This window comes from Notamacropus eugenii, chromosome 3 (genome assembly GCF_028372415.1).
Source record: "Notamacropus eugenii isolate mMacEug1 chromosome 3, mMacEug1.pri_v2, whole genome shotgun sequence".
Classification (NCBI taxonomy): Eukaryota; Metazoa; Chordata; class Mammalia; order Diprotodontia; family Macropodidae; genus Notamacropus; species Notamacropus eugenii.
Window position 1 is genome coordinate 56,847,277 of NC_092874.1, and position 20,224 is coordinate 56,867,500.

The window sequence follows — 20,224 nt, forward strand, 5'->3', positions numbered from 1 at the left end:
GTCATTTAAAACTCTTCACAATCTGGTCCCTTCCTGTCTTTCCAGGCTTCCTACATTTTAGTTCTCTCCACACACTCTGAGGTCCAATCATGTTGCCTTAATTGTTCTTTCCCTCACGATTGTCGATCTCTTATCTCCACACCTTTGCAGCAGTTATCCCTCAATCCTGAAATCATCTCCTCAGGTCAAGGTCTATTTTTGTATTTTCTTTGTAGCCCCACAACTTAGCACAGTGCCTGACGCATAAAATTTAAGCCCTTAATAGATGGTTGTCAACTTATCGGTTGATTGGTAGCAGGTGTCACTATAGATGAGCTATATATACCATAACCAGGAAATGAACACAACTAAGGCAAAAGAATATTGCATCATTGGAAAACAGTTACTTCTGACCATTTAGGATAGCTAGCTAATTAAAATACTATCATTTATACAGCACTTGAAGGTTTGCAAAGAACTTTAAATGTTATCTCCTCTGATCCTCACAATAGCCCAGCAAGGTAAGTGATAGGATTATCCTCACATTAAAGATGAGGAAACAGAAGCTGACCAAGTGACAATGGCTTGTCCAGGACCATATAACCATCAAATGATGGAGATAGGATTTGAACTCAGCTTTTCTTGAAGTCCAGGTGCAACGCTTAACAGTATTGGCTTAAAATCAGAAGTCCTGGTGCAAAATTCCAGCCCTGTCACAAGCTAGCTTGTAACTTTGGACAAATCCCTTGAGTTCTCTGGGCCTCAGTTTCCTTATTTTTAAAATTAGGGGATTCAATTATATACATGATTTCTAAGGATCCTTAGAAACATTAAAAATAGATGAAATAGGCAAAATTTGAAGTAGCCCCATAGCTACAAACTTAGTTTTTCATGCCTTTCTTATGCAAATGAATTAACAACAGAGAATGAAGTTGAATGAAGATTCCTATCTCTGCTAATGAGCTGAGACCAGTCCCTCATAGCCCCAGGTATACTCTATGTCTGAAAAACTTTATAGTTACATAAGACCTTCAACCGTATGGATTCTTTCATATTTGTCTGAAAGTCTCATCCAACTTTGTGTTTGTGTGAACTTTCTTTTAAGTCTCTGTGTTCCTGGGCTCCTTATTATTCATGTTGAACTTCAGGATGGTCTGACTCATGTATGCTTGCCCTGCAAAATTCAAGCTCTCTGGGGAAGGCTGTTAGTATGTATTCATCTGTGGGGAAATGCAAAGAAGTTATATACGTTGGAGCTTACCAAAACTGCTTAGGAAGAGGAGGGGATAAGCAATGGCTTGCAGGTTATAATAGTGAATGTATCCTCACCATGTTGTTGGTGTGGAGAATGAATTTTGGGAGCATAAATGGGTTGAGTACTGTATGTAGTATCATGCACTAAAAATATAAGACTAATGTGTATAATCACACACACATATATGCATACATGGACAGACATGTATATCACCATTAGGCTATTTTCTACAAATAAGACCTTGCAACATTATATTTGGAGAAAATTGACACAAGAAAATACTCTCGCCAGCTTCTGAATTCACTCAAATTCACTGTCCTTTCTTTGTAATCTACTCAAGCCTCAGTGGCAAACAGAATGTGCCTATGTTCCATAACAGAACATCTCACCTTTCTTTCTAGAGGTTATGCAAAAGAATGTTATCAAGTTCAATTAAGGAAGAAATTTCTCTCCATCTTTTGCTAGGTCTGGGCTGCTGATAGTGTCATGTCTATCCTACCAGAAGAATTAATATGGAGTCTCTGATTCTCTTGCTTCATCCTTTAAACAGTTTTTAAAGACAATTTCAAATTAAAGGTGGTCTTCACAGAATCAAGTTTTCCATAATGGAAACTTGTGCAGGTCTTTTTTCCTCCTCTTGGTGCCTGAATCAATAGAGAAAATCAGCTGTCTTTCAATACTGAGGAAGGAAGAGGTCCTTGTTCTATTTAGGGAAATGCCAAAGGTGGTTTCAGGAAAAGGAGAAAGGCATCTTCAGTCTGATTGAACAAGCAGGAGACCCATGCCATCTTCCCTCTCTAAAGAATGTGATTCAATCACTTCTGCAAGGGAATTTTTGCACAGAACATGAGTGCATGCCCACTCCTTTCAGAGTGGAAGCATTTTCATTGTTTCAAATTCTGACAGCAGGATTCTTGGTCAACTCGTCACTGACCGTCCCTGGCAAATGTCATTGGAAGTGTCATTTATATCAGATCAGAAAAACCACTCCAGGATACGGTAGGGCACTTGGGAGAGAACACATTAAAGTTATTCCAAAAGTTACAGTGGTTTCATTCTCTTCTTTCATTTTTCTAAGGTATAGGAATGGGGCTTTTGCTCTGCTGCCCAAAGAAAATAAGAGTAGGGAGGAAAAGCCTAGAAAATGTAATTTTAAAGTTGGTTCTTTGAAAATATCTAGTCCAATCTCCTATTTTCTTTAAAAGAAAAGTAGTCAACCAGTCAAACATTCTCATTTTAGTTTTCAAATTATTTTTCTTTTTTAATAAATAAAAATTGATTTTTCTCCCTTCTGCTCTACTCCTCACCACTGAAAAGTTTTTTTAAAAAAAACATTTGTAACAAGCAAAACAAATTCTCACATTGACCATGTCAAAATCATATATCTCATTCTGCACCCATAATCTATCACCTCTCTATCAGGAGGTAAGTATCATACTTCATCATTGGTGTTCTGGAATCAAGACTTGTCATTGAGTTCCTTCCAAGTTCTTTGTTTTTACAGTGTTTTTGTCAACCTAGTACACAGCTGCTGTCAAAAGGGATCATTTTCCCTTGATGCAATAGGTCTTGGGTTATATAATACTTATTTTTCTTGAGTTTATGATTGTGTACCTGATTAATTGGCATTTATCATGAGTGAGGTGCTTACAGGTGCCAGTCACTTTCCCCCTTGAGCATTAGATGACTATCGTTGTTACTTCTTTTTGCCTTAGTTAGCTAACAAGGTTTTAAAGAATGTTTATTGTGTGCGGCATGTTCAGTTGTTGCTAAATGGCAAAATGCCAAAGAATTTTTAAGTTGTCTAAATTGTTCTATTTCTTCTCACTTTATCGTGAATCAGTTCAGAGAAATACTCCCAGTTTCCAATCTCATTATTTGTTATGGCACAGTAGTATTCCATCACGTTCACATACTATAAGTTGTTCAACCATTCCCCAACTGATGAGCACTCCTTTGGCTTCAGGTTTTTTGCTACTGCAAAAAAAATCAGCTATAAATATTTATGTACATATGGAGCCTTTTCCTCTTCCTTTGATCTCTTTGATGTGTATAGGCTAGTAGTGATATTCCTGGGTCAAAGTTAAATGTCTTTGGGGGCATAGTTTGAAAATGCTTTGCAAGTGGTTATACCAAATCACCACTCTGCCATCCGTACCTTAATATGCCTATTTTCTTGCTGCCTCTCCAACGTTTGTAGTTTTTCTTTCTCATCAAGAGGTTGAGATATAGAGAGGCTGTGTAACTTGTCTGTTGGTGTTGCTGCTAATGATGACCCAGGTCTCTAGATTCCTAGTCTAGGGTTCTTCTCATTATACTACATGACTTCATACCCGCTTCTTGTAGGACTTCTCCCTTATTTCTCCCACCACATACATTTCCATTGCCTCTGCAAAGAAAAGTAAGGACAACACCTGAACACTGATCATTTCTCCACTTCTAAAATGTTTTTGCTTAAAAAAGGACTAGGCACAGGTCTAGCTATGTTTCTATTTGGTCTACAACCCACCCATAGCTAATACACATTTCAAGACCTGAGTAGGAAAGCTAAGAAGTTCTATATTTAGTATCTCCATGAAGAAAAAAAGGTTACACATTATAGGGATTTTCTGTTTTGGAATTTTTGGACATGAAGAGTCTGCTCAATTACAGCAAACATTTTCCTGTTAGAAATGAAGAGAATGTTATTTACAGTTTCTGCTGTTTGAAAAAAAGAAAAGGATAGTGTGGGAGGCTCACTGAAACCATAGCCACCAAGCAATCAGAGCTGCTGTGAAGTGGCCATTTTCCCATGATGGTTCCAGATTGTTGGATAATAATGATTTTTCTTGAGTTTATGGTTTGTACCTGATTAATTATTATGAAGGAGGTGCTTGCAGGTGCCAGCAGGTTTCCCTATTGAGTAGCTAGAAGACTAGCATCATTACTTCTTTCTGCCTCAAATAGTTAACAAAATAGCAATGAGTACCCAACATGTGTGGCATGTTTGATGCTAAATGGTAAAATGCCAAATCATTTTTTTTTACAAGTCTCTTGTCAGTGAACCAATTTTTTTTGCATATGTGTGCACACACGCATGTATGAAATTATTTTACAATAGTTACATATTATATAATGACAGTATCCCCAAGTATAGAATGATAAAATAGTGATGGGAGAGGGAAGTACTAAGTGATTCAAGGATCAGAGAAATCATTCAATTCAATTTCCTTTAATAAGAGATGGCTAGGCAGCCCAATGGATAGAGTATCTTAGAATCTGGAAGACCCAGATTCACATCCTGCCTTTGATACTTAGCTGTGTGGCCCTGGGTACCTAAACTCTCTCAGTGTCAGTTTACTCAGCAACAAAATGAGGATAATAATAGCACCTGTTTCACAAAGCTTTTGGAGAGGATCAAATGAGATAATATATGTGAAGTGTTTTGTAAATATTAAAGAGCTAAGCAAATATGAGCTAGCATGATTTCATTAGCTTGTAGCAAATAAAAACCAAACAGATTCTACCCTCAAAGAACTTGTATTGTGTAGGAAGTTTGGAGAAGATGCATTTTTAGTTAGGTTTTGAAGGAGAAACAGCTGTGGTCTAGACCAGTGGTGTCAAACTCAGAGAGAAACAGCATCCACTAAACAAATCCCTGCCACTTCATATTGGCTTAGAAAACCACATATTAAGATTGTCTATGTTCTGTAGTATTTTTATTTGTTAAGTATTTCCCAATTACACATGTAATTTCTTTTGGAATATTCTGGAGTGTTGTAGGGAGAATGAAGTCTTCGACCTGTGTTTGGCACCTCCCATATAGGAGAGAAGAGAGTTGCCCTCAGAGCCAGGAAGACTGGTTCAAGTTCCAACTTTAAAATGCATGGGTTTTGTTTATTTTAGTTTTTGGTGTGGGTTGGACACCTGTAATTTCATTTTGAGGGGAAATTCCTGGTGAGGAAACTCCCATTACCAATGCAGATCAATGTGTTCTATAATGGTGCCTGGGGCATAGGTGGTTGCCCAGGATCACACAGTCAGTATGTGCCTAAGGAACTGATCTCTAGTCTTCCTGTCTCCCAAGGCTATTCTCCATCTACCACAACATGCTGCCTCTCCCTTTGTACATTGTGTGTGTGTGTGTGTGTGTGTGTGTGTGTGTGTGTGTGTGTGTGTGTGATATTTATTCATCTGTGTTCCTCAAAGGCAGTTGGTATTTAATTTTTGTCTCTGTGTCCCCGGAATCTAGCATATTAATAAATGTTTGCCAAATAGAATTGAATACACACACACGCACGCACGCATGCACACACACACACACTTAGCTTGCATGGATTGGAACAGCCAGGTTGGTGAATACCAAGAAATAGAATTAGAGACACATAGCAATCTCATTTGATGGTAGAATTTAAATAGTGGCTGAGGTGTTCCATAAAATGGAACAAAGGTTCCACTATTATTCTCACTATCCTTCATTGCTAATGACAGGCATAGTGATTGATGCCAACCATCTCTTATTTGGACCAATGGAGTGAGCCAGGTCCTAGTGTCTTTATCCACATTGGCTGTCTAGGACACTAATCTAGGTGGGCAGCAAAGTAGCTTCTGTCAGAATGTACAGGATGTCCACAGAGGAATGCCATTTCATATTAAGTCATAGAACCATGTGGTATACCCTTAAAGTGAAGGCTCTGAAGGGCTACAAAGATGACTTTACTATCTTATAGAAGACCTGGAGGGTGGACTAGACAAGCTGTGACTAAGACCCAATAAAAACAGACAAAGAGCATCCTTTTTGACATCAACCAACAATTATTTATTAAGTACTTCTATGTACCCAGAACAGTGCCAGGTACCATGGATAGAACAATAAAGAATGAAATAATCTCTCTGTCTGCCTGTGAGCAAGAGTCTGTTCATGAGCCCAGCCAGATTGTTGGTCTGCTTTTATGAAAGAGTACATGAAAGGTGTGTGCATTATAGGTTACCTGTGCTACCAGTGAGAATTTTGCAAAGGAGCCATCAACTCCCTGTGATGCTAGCTCAGCCGTTCTCTGTAGCAGCTCTGTGTGTTCCTAGTGAAGCTTTATGAAGATGCTCACTTTCTCAGGCAACAGGGTCCCTTTAGAAAACCATCTTTTTTCTCCTTGCAAATATCTAAAATTTTAATGAAAATATCTGATGACATGATGGAAAGATTGTCAGACTTGGAGTCAGATATTTAGCACTACATATGGTCTAGTAGTTGATCATGTGCAGAAGCTGGCGATTCGAAAGATGTCAGATTGAAGTCTATCTCTTACACTAATGGTATGACTTGGGTACATCACCCCTATGGGCTTCAGAACCTTATTAGCTTTATGACAATAGCTAAGTCCCCAAACTTCTCTGAGGCTCACCTTTCTCACACATAAAATGGAGATAATAACATTTAGGCTATTTTCATCACGGGATTTCTATGCAGAAAGTGTTCTGAAGACCTCAAAGGACCATAGGCGTGTAATATTATGTGTGCTCATTTTCCATAGGCTGAACAAGGACCCAGCAGCATACGTATACGTTTCTATAGAATTCATCAGTCAAAAGTTTTTTGGAATTGCTTAAATGTTAACATCGAAGTCTTGATATATGAATTTTAAACCAATTCATCTTCTTCATCTATATAATATGGAAGAGAATGCCTGTAAAGCCTACCTCATGGCATGATTATGAGTCTCAAGTGAGATGTTTTATATATAATGTTTTGCAACTTTTAAAGTACTATACAGATGTGTATTATTAATTATCAGTATTATTTCAATACTGCAACTAATTCAGTATAGGACATTGGGCAAGACACTTAGCTACTATGGGCTTCAGGTTCTAAGTCTATAATAAACTGACCTCTAAGGTCCCTTCCATCTTTCATGTTTTGTGTTCCTCTGACTTGCCCTGTTATGTTATCAGTAATCTGAAAGCTGGTATGGCATAACAAGTATTTGGTTCTAGAACCAGAAAACCTGAGTGTGAATGTTGTCTCTGCTATTTATAAACTATTTGCGACCTTTGGCCTCAGGTCTTTCAGCTAGGCCTGTCTGGAACTTCATTTCCTCCTCTATAAAATGAGGGGTTAGACTAGATGACCCTTAATATCCCAGTTCGCTCTAAATCTATGATCCTGTGGCTTCCTGGGAGTTCATAGATGATTCTGTCAGGAGGCAGTTAGGGCTTTAGTTCAATTCCACTTGAGTGAATAAATGAATAAAGCATTTATTAACACCTTACTGTATACTAAACTTACTGTGCTAAGTACTGGGGATACAAACGGAAAAGTAAGACCTCCTCTCAAGGAGCTGAAAGAAATGATAATAACCAGTTAATATAGGGAAAGGGAAACAGGGTTTTTCCTCTACTTCCTCATTCAGAAAGCAATCCCTGTAGGTTATTCAGTCAGCCTCTGAAAGACAGGTTGATGATGAAATTAGGTTAACGTTCTCCTTAATCTTCAATGGGGCCCCACCCAGATAGGAAAAGTTATTTCTGATTAAAGGGTAAAGAGAGTCTAATTTAAACAAATTCTCTTCCATTGTTCAACTGTACAAGTGGTCTGGGAGGAGGTGAATCCCTTTGTCCAAAAGTGACAATATGAGAGTCATGTTCCCCAGCCCCTCATTAGAACAGGTCCCCCTTTCATTATAATATTCATTTTCTTATTCATTGTTAACCAGTCAGAGTTGATTTCCTATTGGGAACACACTCTCCAAGGGTACTGGAGTTTAGAAATGTCTCAGTCTGAAGTCCATCTCCTATACGATGCATATCTCACAAGGGGAATCTTTGGTTTATGAAAGTCTCTGACCTCAATCTATTAATCATTTGTTAGCCATAATTAATAAATTGATTATTAATTACCAGAAATTTTTCATTCATCACAGAGTTCAAATGCTGTGGTTTTGGATACAAGTTTCAGGTATAAGTCAGAAAGAAAGGACTCAGGGTCTTTAGGGTTCATTGACAAAACACATGATAATGCTTCTTTAACATCACTGGTGCTGATGGAATCATCAGTCTTGGTTTCTGAGGTTGAAGATTTGAATGATATTTGAAGACTCCAAGGACTTTGGTAGCAAGAACGTTCTTGCTGCTTTAGACCTTATGAGTTTCATGACAATAAAGTCACTTAAATTTCCAAGCTCCAGTGTTCTGTCAATAAAATGGGGCTAATAATATTTTCATTCTCTGTTTCATAAGATTATTGTGAGATAATTGTGCAAGCTTTAAAAGAGCTTATGCTTGTGGTGTTAAATGTATCTATTTTCTGCAGGCTGAACAAGGATTCAACAGCTACACATCCATATGTGTGTGTATACATATACATATATATGCATGATATATATACATGTACATATACACACACACACATATTTCTATGGAGTTCATCAACAAAAACTAATTAATTAGAATGGCATAAATGCTAACTGAAATCCTGAGACAAGGAATCACAAACCAATTCTGTTCAAAGGTTCAAGGAAACAAAACCAAACCAGTCACCTCAATGGAGCTGTGATGGCAGATACTTTCCCTTTGCTTTGAGTCTGGCTCGGTTGAAGGAACACAGCGCCTGAGATTGTCCCTCCCCTTCAGGCCTCAGCTCACTGTCTTCATCTGGCTCATCTGATCTTCATTACTAGGGCCAGTTCTTGAATTGCAGCATCTTGTTTTAAGGAGCATATGGTAGGGGGTGCTAAGCCCAGGCAGCAGACAATGTGTTACTAAAAGGAGAAGAATGTTTCCTTTACATAAGAAGCCATATGTAGCCCAAATTTATCCATACTGTATCATTGAAATGAGGTTTTGAAAAACTTAATCCATGGTATCTCTGCAGTTGCTGGGTACCTATTTCTCACCCTTAACCAGGGAAAAGGATTGACAAAAACCCCAAAGAGCTGGATAAGGTTAACCAGGAAGGTGCTACAACATAATTCTGAGCTTAGTAGTACTGTAGTGTTACAGTATTATATAGTATTGTAGTATAGTAGTACAGGCCTGAATTTAGAATCAGCAGAGCTGAGTTCAGACCCTAGCTCTGTTACTCACGGTGTATTAGACCTAGGGCGGTGAGGTGGTGCAGTGGATACAGTGCCTACCAGTCGGGAATCAGGAAGACCTGAGTTCAAATCCAGCTTCTTCCTTGTTAGCTCTGTGACTCTGGGTAAGTCATTTAACGCTTTTTACCTCAGTTTACTCATTTGTAAAATGAGCTGGAGAAGCAAACCACTCCAGTGTCTTTGCCAAGAAAACCCCAAATGGGGTCACAAAGAGTTGGGAATGACGGAAATGACTCAACAACAATAAAACACCTAAACCTGTACTGTAATCTCTCAGGGCCTCATTTTCCTCATAATAGCAAGCTAGCATTTACATACAGCTTTAGCTTGCAAAGCACTGTGCATACATTAACTTATATAATACAACACTGTGAAGCAGGGGCTATTCTTATTCTCATTTTATAGATGAGGAAACTGAGGCAGACAGAAATTAAGTGACTTGCCCAGCATTGTCTAGACAGTAAGAATCAGAAGCATTTAACCTTGGGCATTGCTGACTCTGCTGTAGCACCTTGTCTATAAAATGATGGAGTTCCTTACCCCATGCCTTGTCCCTGTTTAGTAGAATTAAGACACCCAGAGAGCAGGGAATGGTTTACTTTCTTATCTTTGTAACTGCAAGACTTACTACAGTGATGAAAGAATGACAGGAATACAGACTGGGCTTGTGATTTCACAGACAGAGAGACTTCCTGGGTGAAGGCCTCTTTCTACCAATTCAACTTGATACCTCCTTGGCAAGTCCAAGTCTCAGAGAACTGCCTAGGGCTGAGATGTCATCTGGCTATGGCCACATTTTCAAGTGCTGACAGAACCAGATTAAAACGTAACTAGGAAATCTTTGACAGAATAAATTAAATATACTAAATTTAGATGTTAATTTGTGGTTTTCTAATACCACTGGTAGGGATCCTTATGTAAAATTTAGTCCCCACCCCCCCCCTTTTCTATTTGAGTTTAACACTACTGGCCTATGGAGCTGAGAAGTTGAATGACTTGCCTGGAGTTACAGGTCCAATTTGTGTCAGAGGTAGGATTTGAACTCAAGTCTTCCTCTCTCTGAGGCTGGTCTTCTAGCAGGGCCTTAAATAAAGATTTCTTGAAATGGAAAAGAATGATTTCAGAAGTCGCTTCCAGTTTTAAATCTTATAATCCTAAAATCTCAGGTGTAGAATTTTTAAATTAGATTTGGTTAGTCATTAGGGATTTCTTCCCCGTTACAGAATCAACGTAAGCATTTGTAGAAGTTCCTGAAGATCTTGCCTGATTCAAAAGCCCTTCTTTACCCAACATCCCTGACCTTCCAAATGACTTCAAACTTCATATATTTTTTACCAGAAACAAAATACTTCATCTAAAAATCCCCCTGCTCCTTGAATAATAATAGTGATCATGTCATACTTGAAAAACTGCAAGGCCCTTTTTTTCATAAACCATACAAGTGTCATACCCCTATACGGTAGGTAGTGTAATTATTATTACCCCCATTTTATGGATGACTGAACTGAGGTTCCAAGAGATGGTATGAATTACCTAAGCTTGTAACTGATAAAGCAAGTCAACCCAGGGTCTCTAAAAAGCCTATTCTCCCTGTAACAGAAGCAGGATGAGTAAAGGAAGCAGTGTTGCCTCTCCAAGAACCTTCATTGATTTCTAGAACCTCTGAGATAATATATAACCTCCTTCTGTTGGAGTTAAAAATCTATTGTGATCTAGCTCCAGCCCACTTTTCTACATTTATTTCTACAATGTCCATCCCTCTTAGTGTTCTGATCAAGCCCTGTGTTTCTGCTTTTTGCATCTGCCTGAAATGCCTTCCTTAGCTTGACTTTAGCTTCCTCTGTGGTTCAGCTTATGTATCAGGTCTTAAGGATGGATGCCCGATTCCCTTGGTTGCTAGGGTTCTCTTGCACCTCAAGTTTTAGCATGTATAAAACTGTTATGTTTCCATATTTTATGTCCCCTTCCCCCTGTAGAATTCTACTCCTGGGGGCAGAGACTGGGGTTTTTTGTTTGTTTGATTGCTGTGTCTTTGTATCGATACCCTGTGCCTGCAACACAGACTAGCACATAGTAGGTGCTTCGTCAGTGTGTGTTGGATTGGTCACCATCATGGGGTCAGAGACAGAAGGACCAGTGGCTCTTCTCTCACATTTTTCAATTCTGACACTTTTCCCTTCAATACCTATGAGGACGCAGGGCACCTGTGAAGCATTTGTCAGAGCAGCTGAACACTCTGGAGCACCAGCCATCTGGAAGAGTCTTTTGGTAAATCTCCCCCATCATCGCACATCTCTGAAATCTCATGTTGAAAAATTTTGCCTTCCCTCTCCATTCCCTGAGTGCCTTCAATATGTCCCTTCTTCAGCAACTAGCCTTTGAATAAATGCTTTAGAGACACCAATATGATCCATTGTGACTTGTCTCCTGGCCATAATTGGGTTTACGGTTTCCAACAACGATGCCCGCCGTACAAAATCCACTGTTTGGCACAGCATTTGTGACATCACAGTCTGTTGCCATGGAGAGTGTCACCAATTCAGCATGATGACTTCACTGCCAGAAGGAGAGGAGGGGCTGAGGAAGGCGACATTTGTTTAAGCATAAATATCTTTTGTATTTAGCAAAGAAGCAAGAGACCATATGAAAGACAACAGAGATGCAAAAAAACTTTTAAAAAATCTTATTAGGATAATCTGCTTTCAGTTTTGCTCTCATAAAATCTGGTTTTCAAATCTTATTACCAGTTCATTAGGGATTATTTCTTCCACTAAGGCGTTATGTATTCAATCTCTCCCTCTTTGCTCTCCCCATTGTCTATAAATGTATTCATATCTCTTCTATCCTAACACACACACACACACACACACACACACACACACATCAAAAGCAAAAACGCCTCCCATGAACTAACCACCTAGTCAGCCTATTATCGTGCCTCTCCTTCCATTCACTGATAAACATCGAGAAAGAGTGGTCCACACCTGCTGCTTGCAATGTCTCATCACCAACTCACTCCTCCACCCTCAGATTTTGGCTTTTAATCCCTCCCTTTTACTATAGCTGCTTCTTCCAAGGTTACAGTTAACCTATTAATTGCTAAATTCTAAATTCTTTTCTCAGCCTTATCCTCTTTGATCTCTTAGTAGCATTTGAAAATATTAATCATCCCTTCCTTCTCAATGTATTCAATTCTCTGGGTTTCTCCCATGATGCTGCTTCTCTCTAGTGCTTTCCAACCTTATCTAACCACTCTCTGTGTATTCCCGCTCTGTCTATTACTCTAAGTATGAGCATACCTCAAAGCCCTGTTCTTGGCCCTTTTTATGAAAACAAAACAAAACATTTTTCTTTCTTTTTCCATCTTCCTTGATGATGTCATCTTGCTCTCATGAGTTCAATGATCACACCAAATTCAGATGACTACTCAAGGGAGAGTGGGGGAGAACCCATGCTATTAGGATAACCAAGTCCCTGAACTTTGATCATATATCTCTAACTTCCTCCTGGACACCTCCCATAAATGTCTTCCTGGCATCTCAAACTCAATCTACCTAAAAGTAAACTCATCGCTACCCCCCAAAATCTTACTCCTCCCAACTTCCCGATTTCTATCAATGGCAGCACCCTACTCCAAGTCACTCTCTCACATTGTTCACTTCCAATCACTCTGTTGATTCTACCTTCAAAATACCTTTCACATTTCTCCTCTCCTTTTCCTACATACTGCTGCCATCCTAGCTCACATTTTCATCACATCTTGTTTAAGCTAAACTAAACTAATACTTGCCTTACTAATTTTCCTGCTTCTAGTCTCTCCCCTTTCTAATGCATCATTTACACAATTACCAGAATAATTCCCATAATATACATTTGACCTCATCTCTCCCCTTCTCTAAAATCTTCAGTGGCTCCTTAGTGGTTCTAAGGTAAAACATAAATTCCTCAGTCTGACTTGCTACAGTCTGGCTCTCCACAATTTACCTTTCCCCTTTAGGAACTCCATGTTTTAGCCAAACTAGACTACTACTGGTTCCATTGATTCCATTCTGTAATCTACCACCTTCATGCCTTCAAACATAGTGAACCCCATGACTGAAACTCCCTCCCTATTTCTACCTGTTTAAATCCTTCTCTTTTTCGAAGGACTATCCAAGATACCACCCTTCCATGAAAACTTCCTTGATTCCACCAGCTGAAACTGAACACTCAGTCTTCAGACACTTTGTATCAGCGTGCATACCATATTCCTTTAATAGACCAGAAGCTTTTCGAGGACTGAGGCTGATACTTTTCATCTTTGTATCAAAGGCCTTACATATAGCATGGGAACTTAAGCATTGGTTGTTCCTATGAATTAAAAGCAGAAGAACCCTCGAGATGGTAGATCTTTACATCTTCACTTTACAAATAAGAGAACTCAGGGAAGTGATCAATTAACAAGCATTTATTAATCATTAACCATGTGCAAAGGGGAAAAAATAGTCCCTGCCCTCTAGGAGCTTACAGTTCTAAATCATATGAATAAACAGCAGAGTCAAGATTTAAATGCAGGCCCATTGCTCCAAATCCCATGCTTCCCCTTCATTACTCTGGTAGGTGAATTTAATTATTCAAGGAATTAAATTAATGAGCATCTGTAGTAAAAACAGAAAGAAAACTTACCTCTGCTCTTTCAGATTCGTTGGCAAAGAGAGTGCATCATGATAGAAAAGCTGTAGCAAATACGTTGTTCCCAAATATATTGCTCAGCTCTGGCCACCATTTCCAAGGAAGCGTGTTTGCAGAGGCCTTCAGTCTATATGCTTGAAATGAATCCTCCACCTCCCCAATCTTAAGAATTCTTCTAAAATGTTCTTTCAAGGTGCTAACCCAGGGTTTGCTAAAGTCAGCTCTAACCAGCTTCAGAAAACTGATTGCTAAATTCTCAGTATAAATTAAAACTACAAATAAGGGCTTGATAGATTGTTTTATTGAATATATAGACTTAAGAAAGACTTAATAATGCAGATTAATCTTAAATTTTTTTTGGAGGAGTAGAGCCTGCTTGTTAAACATTTACCATCAGATCTCTAAATTGGCCTGTAAACATTGCTTGGTTCAGCAAGAGTGTAGTAGAAGGCTCAGGGAGTGAAGTCATGACCAGATGGTGACAGGAGGCTGATAACTAGAATGGCAATAATAATAATAGATGGTATTTATATAGTGTTTTAAAGTATGCAGAGTACTCTATATCCAGTGTGTCACCTGAGCCTCACAAAATCCCTGGTTCTTGGTCATAATTAGGATGATACTTAAGTTTTGCTCATGCCATACAGACATTAAAATTCAAAGGAAGCTTCAGAATGTTGACTTTGGGAGAAGCTTCTTTATTACTACCTGACCCCTCCATAAAAAAGAAATATCATGCTTGTGGCTTATCTTGTTTCTTGGTGGTATTGTATGATGGGAAGAAGGAAGACTTGCAGTCAAGTGAAATACGTGTTCTATTTCCAAACATTTACTAGCTACGCAACCATGTACATGACAATTAAGCTGTCATCCTTAGTTTCTTCATCAATCAATGATCAATCAACAAGAAATCATGAAACATTTATTATGTGCCAGGTACTGGGCTAGTATCTGGGGACAGAAAGACAAAAGTGAAACCCTTGCACTCTCAGGGAACTTCTATCAGAAAGACAAGATGTATATAATACATATAAATAGAGGGCATACATAAAGTAATAAAAGGTCATTTTGGGAGTCAGTTGATAAACATTTATTAAGTGCCTTCTGTGTGCTAGAAACTGGACCTTAATTTTGTCATCTGTAAAATGATGGGCTTGGCCTCGGAGGTGGCTTCCAACTCTGGATGCATCATCTCATCACATCTGAAGCCATCTTCTAGCCTTTGCTATCTGAACAGGAATCACTCTTGTAACTTAAGATTCTATGGCCTTCTCCAAACATGTACCTCCACCAATTGCTTCTGGTTCTGCTCTCTGGTCCCACCCAGAGAGAGAATGCTGTTGTCTGGTGGATAGAGATAGCACTGAACTTAATATCAGGAGGGTCTATGTTTGAATTCTGCCTTAGAAAATATATGGCAAAGTGGATAGAGTAAGAGACCTGAAGTCAGGAAGATCTAAAATTAAATCTGGCTCAGAGATTTATTAGCTATGTGACCTTGGGAAAGTCACTTATCCTCTGCCTGCCTCAGTTTATCCAACTGTAAAATAGGGATAAATAATGGCATCTAGTTCCCAGGGTGGTTATGAGAATAAAACGCACAGCTTCTAGCACAGAGTAGGCACTTAATAAATTCTTCCTTCTCTCTTTCCTTTCCTCCCTCCCTTCTTTCTTCCTTTCCTCCTTCCCTTCTTTCTTCCTTCCTTCCTTCCTTCCTTTTTTCCTTCCTTCCTTCCTGTGTGACCCTAGATAAGGCAAATCACTCAATCTAAAATGGGGATAATTAATAGCATCTATCTCACAGAGTTATTGTGAGGACAAAATATTATGTATAATCTGCTTTGTAAACCTGAATGCAATACATAAATGGGAGCTACTATTGTTATTTTTATTTCATATCTGTAGAGAATCCCATGTGAGAAAATTTGGAAAATCCCTCACCAAAATAATTGTTAATCGTTACTATTATTTTCCTTCACCAACCTAGGACTGTGCACCTGGCTGGAGTGAATAGTGGTGAGGGCTGAAAGCTGCCAGTGGGAAGGGGAAAAGAGAGGTTGAATATTCATGCACAGAGCCGGGTAAAAGAATCCACCCTGACAACATGTTTGTGGTGACTTCCCTGGTTGCCATGCCCCGGTGTAGATCCAGTACCGTTCATGTAAACCCAGCCCTTCAACCTCTGCTGCATCTGCCAGCCCATACTCACAGACTATTTCCATTTTTTCATAAACTAAATTAATTCGTATATTAGTAATCATGTTAATTGAACTATTTGTTGTGGGTTCAATATGGTCTGCTTCTGAGGAAAATAAGCATCTTGGTTTATCCCCGACATGTGTTCTCAAGCAATGCTTCACTTAACGCCCAGCTGTAAATCTGAATAAAATTGAAAAGACAAATTTCTGTAGACACTGTTTTGGCTCCCTGTCTCCTTTGGCATTGAAACTGAAATCTTCTCTTTGAAAAAAATATAGCTGCCATCTGAACCAAGATTTCTATCATTCACTCCAGTTCCAACTAGTGGCTTCCTGCTCCTTTGGCATTTATGGTGCAACATTGGAGAGTCTGGGCCTTTGCCCACAAGATACTTTCTCTAATGGTGTGGGAGCATTAATGGCGATACATGGATAAGTTGATGAGTAATGTTTAATTTCCTTGATATCAGTGCCTTTTGAAACAAATATTATAAAAAAAAAAAAAAGCAGTGAAAGGTCTATAAAAAAACAACAACCTCCATTTATGGCCTATATGTAGGTCCTAAAACATGACGAATTCATTTAGAAATAATTAAGATAAAACCAACCAGGATTTGGTATTAGAATATTTTGTTATTTTTAAAATGTGGCTTCACTCATTATCTCATCATGGTGTATTGTAAAGAGTCCTGGATTTGGAATCAGAGGATTTGGGTTCAGATCTTAGCATTGTTGTTTACTGTTTTTAAGGATAAACAAGTCACTTCCTCTGTCTAGGTCTCACATTTTTCACCTGCAAAACAAAGAGTTGAACCAGGAGACCCCTAAGGACCCTATCAGCTCTAAATCGGATGTTCTTATAGAATTGTATAAGGAAAAATAAAAATTTCCCATTATTTCCATCATAATTGATTGAGCTACAGATATGTATTGTGCCTAGAAATAGCACATCATTTGGACTGGGGACTCCTCACTTTCTGTAGAGATGGCAAGAATGCCAAAGGTGTCCTCACTTTCTGGTCATGTCCTCACCAAGCTGTCTGCACTCAGACCATCATCCTCATTCTACCACCACTACTACTCCACCCACCCCAAGAATCCCTTATAACTTTGGACTCCGACCCTGGATCACACAGCTCTGACAAGTGAGCTTTGGCCTTGTCTCATTGGAACTAGGCCTCCACAACCTTCTCAGTCATCTCTACTTCAGACTGTACACTCTTTAAGAGAAGGGACTCAACCATCTCTACTTCTACTCTTTTCTGTATTGTCTTCTCCCGTTAGTATATACTCTTTAAGAACAGGGACTATCTTATGCAAATTTTTTTGGTCGCTCACTTTTATTGATGTGTTTTTGCTTGTAATTGTATCTTCAAAACTTAGCCTAGTGCCCTGTACATAGAAACACTATCAAGCAACCAGATTACCCATTGGTTATCTCTTATTCCCACCACATGACAAGCTTGTTTTCTTATTCATTCATATATTTACTTGACGGCATCTTCTTCATAATTGCTTGTTTGCAATATGTTTCAGCCTGGTCATACTCACCATATTCTGCTACATTGTCCTTTGGGTGATTCTCAGTTTAAGCTCTTTAGAGGCTGTAATGTTCCATGACTTACAACAGCAGTGGAAGAGTAATGATATTAAAACTTCCAGGGAGAAGTTTGAGGTCACTAAAAGAACTTTGAAATTTCCCCAAAGAAGTCCAGTTCTCCTCCTTTTCAATCCCAGGCTTAATTCATTGTTTGCAGTCTATCCAATATCGTATCATGATGGATCAGTTCTATCAGATGTCCACTCAATTGCACATCATAGCCTGGATAATTGATAGTCTATCAATCTGGTTTTGCCTGTGTGGATAGTTAGGCCAAACTCTTAAGAATGATTATGGTCTTGATGCAGTCAGCACCATTTCATGAGGAAACAGGAGGTTCTCAATACCTATAAAGAATCTTTCCTCAACTTTGACTCTGAACCAGATTTCTTATAAGATAATGGTGAATTTTGGCAGCAAATTTTGGCAGCCTCATTTGGTATTGAAGATCAGAGGATCATTGACCAGGGTTGTCTCTGCTATTGTGCCTTTCAGGGAATCTTTTATAATTTTAATATGTGCATGGGAGACAACTTGTTGGACAGATGTTAAGATGGTGTATTTCTCTATCAAATCAAAAAAAAATTTTTAAATATCACCAACCAGTAAGCAGAGTGGAATTTTATATATTTCTGTATTTTCAAGCATTTGTGTGACAATAAAGTTGTGGTTTTCTGCAAGAATGTGTCTTGTAAAGGCATGCCTGTTCCTTTCTTATATCATCGCTAAGGATGCCCTAGATGAATATTTAGGTTAATTTTAACAATTTTATATGGTTGAGGAAGTAGGCACATGGTTTACCATTATGATGTTCTTCCATCTACATTATTTTTTTCTTGTAATAATAAGGTCAGTGGTTTCTTTTTTCTATGTCCTAGCTATCTCGCCATTCTTTTGATCCTTATGCTAATAACTCACTGGTCTGACTGTACACAAACAGTTTACTGAAGACTAACCAGATCAGAAACTAATAGTTTCTTGTCTATTAAAACAGATTCTGCCTCATTTACGGTTTTATGTTATTTGGATGTTCTCCATATTCAGTGGTTGGTTCATTATGAATTTCCTTAAAGAAAGTTTGACTGTGTTTAAGTATAAGGTTTCTGAGTATGATGAATGTGTAAATGAAAGTCATACAGTAAGTTCTACGTTCCAGGCATTGTGCTAAATACTGGTTTGGTTTGGGAAGTCCTGGAGATGAGTTTGAGCCACAGGAAATTTACTTGACACAGTCTTTCCAGTCATATTGATTGAACTAAAGTTCCCAGAGATGAAGGTGGAAATGGAAAAGGGGCACACATTCAGCAGCAAGGTGGACAGCCAATAGATGTCAAGAGGGAAATGAGAAACATGCTTGGAGTGGATAGATTCCCTTTTCTTGTCCTTTACTCTTTAACCATATTTTATTTTCCAAAATACTTTTCCAACAATTTTCACCTATATCTATATTCACATAGAAATGATTGAGTATCAAAAGCTGGTTTTGTTTTTGTTTTTTCGGTCTAGATCTGTGATTTCATTGTCATGAAGCTCTCCAGGAGAGGAGACGTATCTTTTTGTCTCTACAAATGCAAATTATTACTTTTATGCAGTTTTAGGTATTAGAAAGTTTCCTGGGTTACTGAGAGTATAAGTGACCTGCCCTGGGTCATGGGTAATAGGCCAAGGTATTTATTAGAGGTAGGACTCCACCCAAGTCTTCTTGACCCCTTGGCTGGCTTTCATTGAAGTTGTTGATTCAATTTGGAAGATCTCATAGAATTCATACTTTGTACTCAGCAATAGCTCTTGGTACATACCATATACATATTTTTATGGTGCTCATGGTAAATCATAAACATTGAAATACAAGAAGACTGAATAGCCTATGAAATGATATTTCTTGTTATCTCTGGATGAATGACAAAGTTAACTTTCCTTTGCCTTTCCAGAGTTAGGGACTGTTTCAGTCTTTGTACTTGTATCCCTAGCACCTAGCAGAGTACCTGGTGCTTAAAAAGAGCTAGCATTTATATAGCACTTTTAGGTTTGCAAAGCACTTTACACATGTTGCTTCATTTCATTTTCAAAACAACCTGTGAAGTGAGTGCTATTGCTACATTTTTACAGATGAGGAAACTGAGATTAAGCAACTAGGAGAAGTTAAATGACTTGACTAAGGTCATGCAGAAAACAATTTTGTGAGGTAAGATTTAAATTTAGGTCTTCCTGGTTTCATATTCATCAATCTACCCATTGTGCCACCTAGCTGCCACGCTTAATAAATGCTTGTTGGTTGACTGGTTTTGAACCTATAAGCATCCTTCATTTAGATACAATATTTTCCAATGGGTAACTTCACTGATTTTGAACCTATAAACATCCTTCATTTAGATACAATGTTTTCCAATGGGTTTTGTTGTTGCTGTTATTTTATTCAGAAGTTTCAGTTGTGTCCAACTCTTCATTCTTG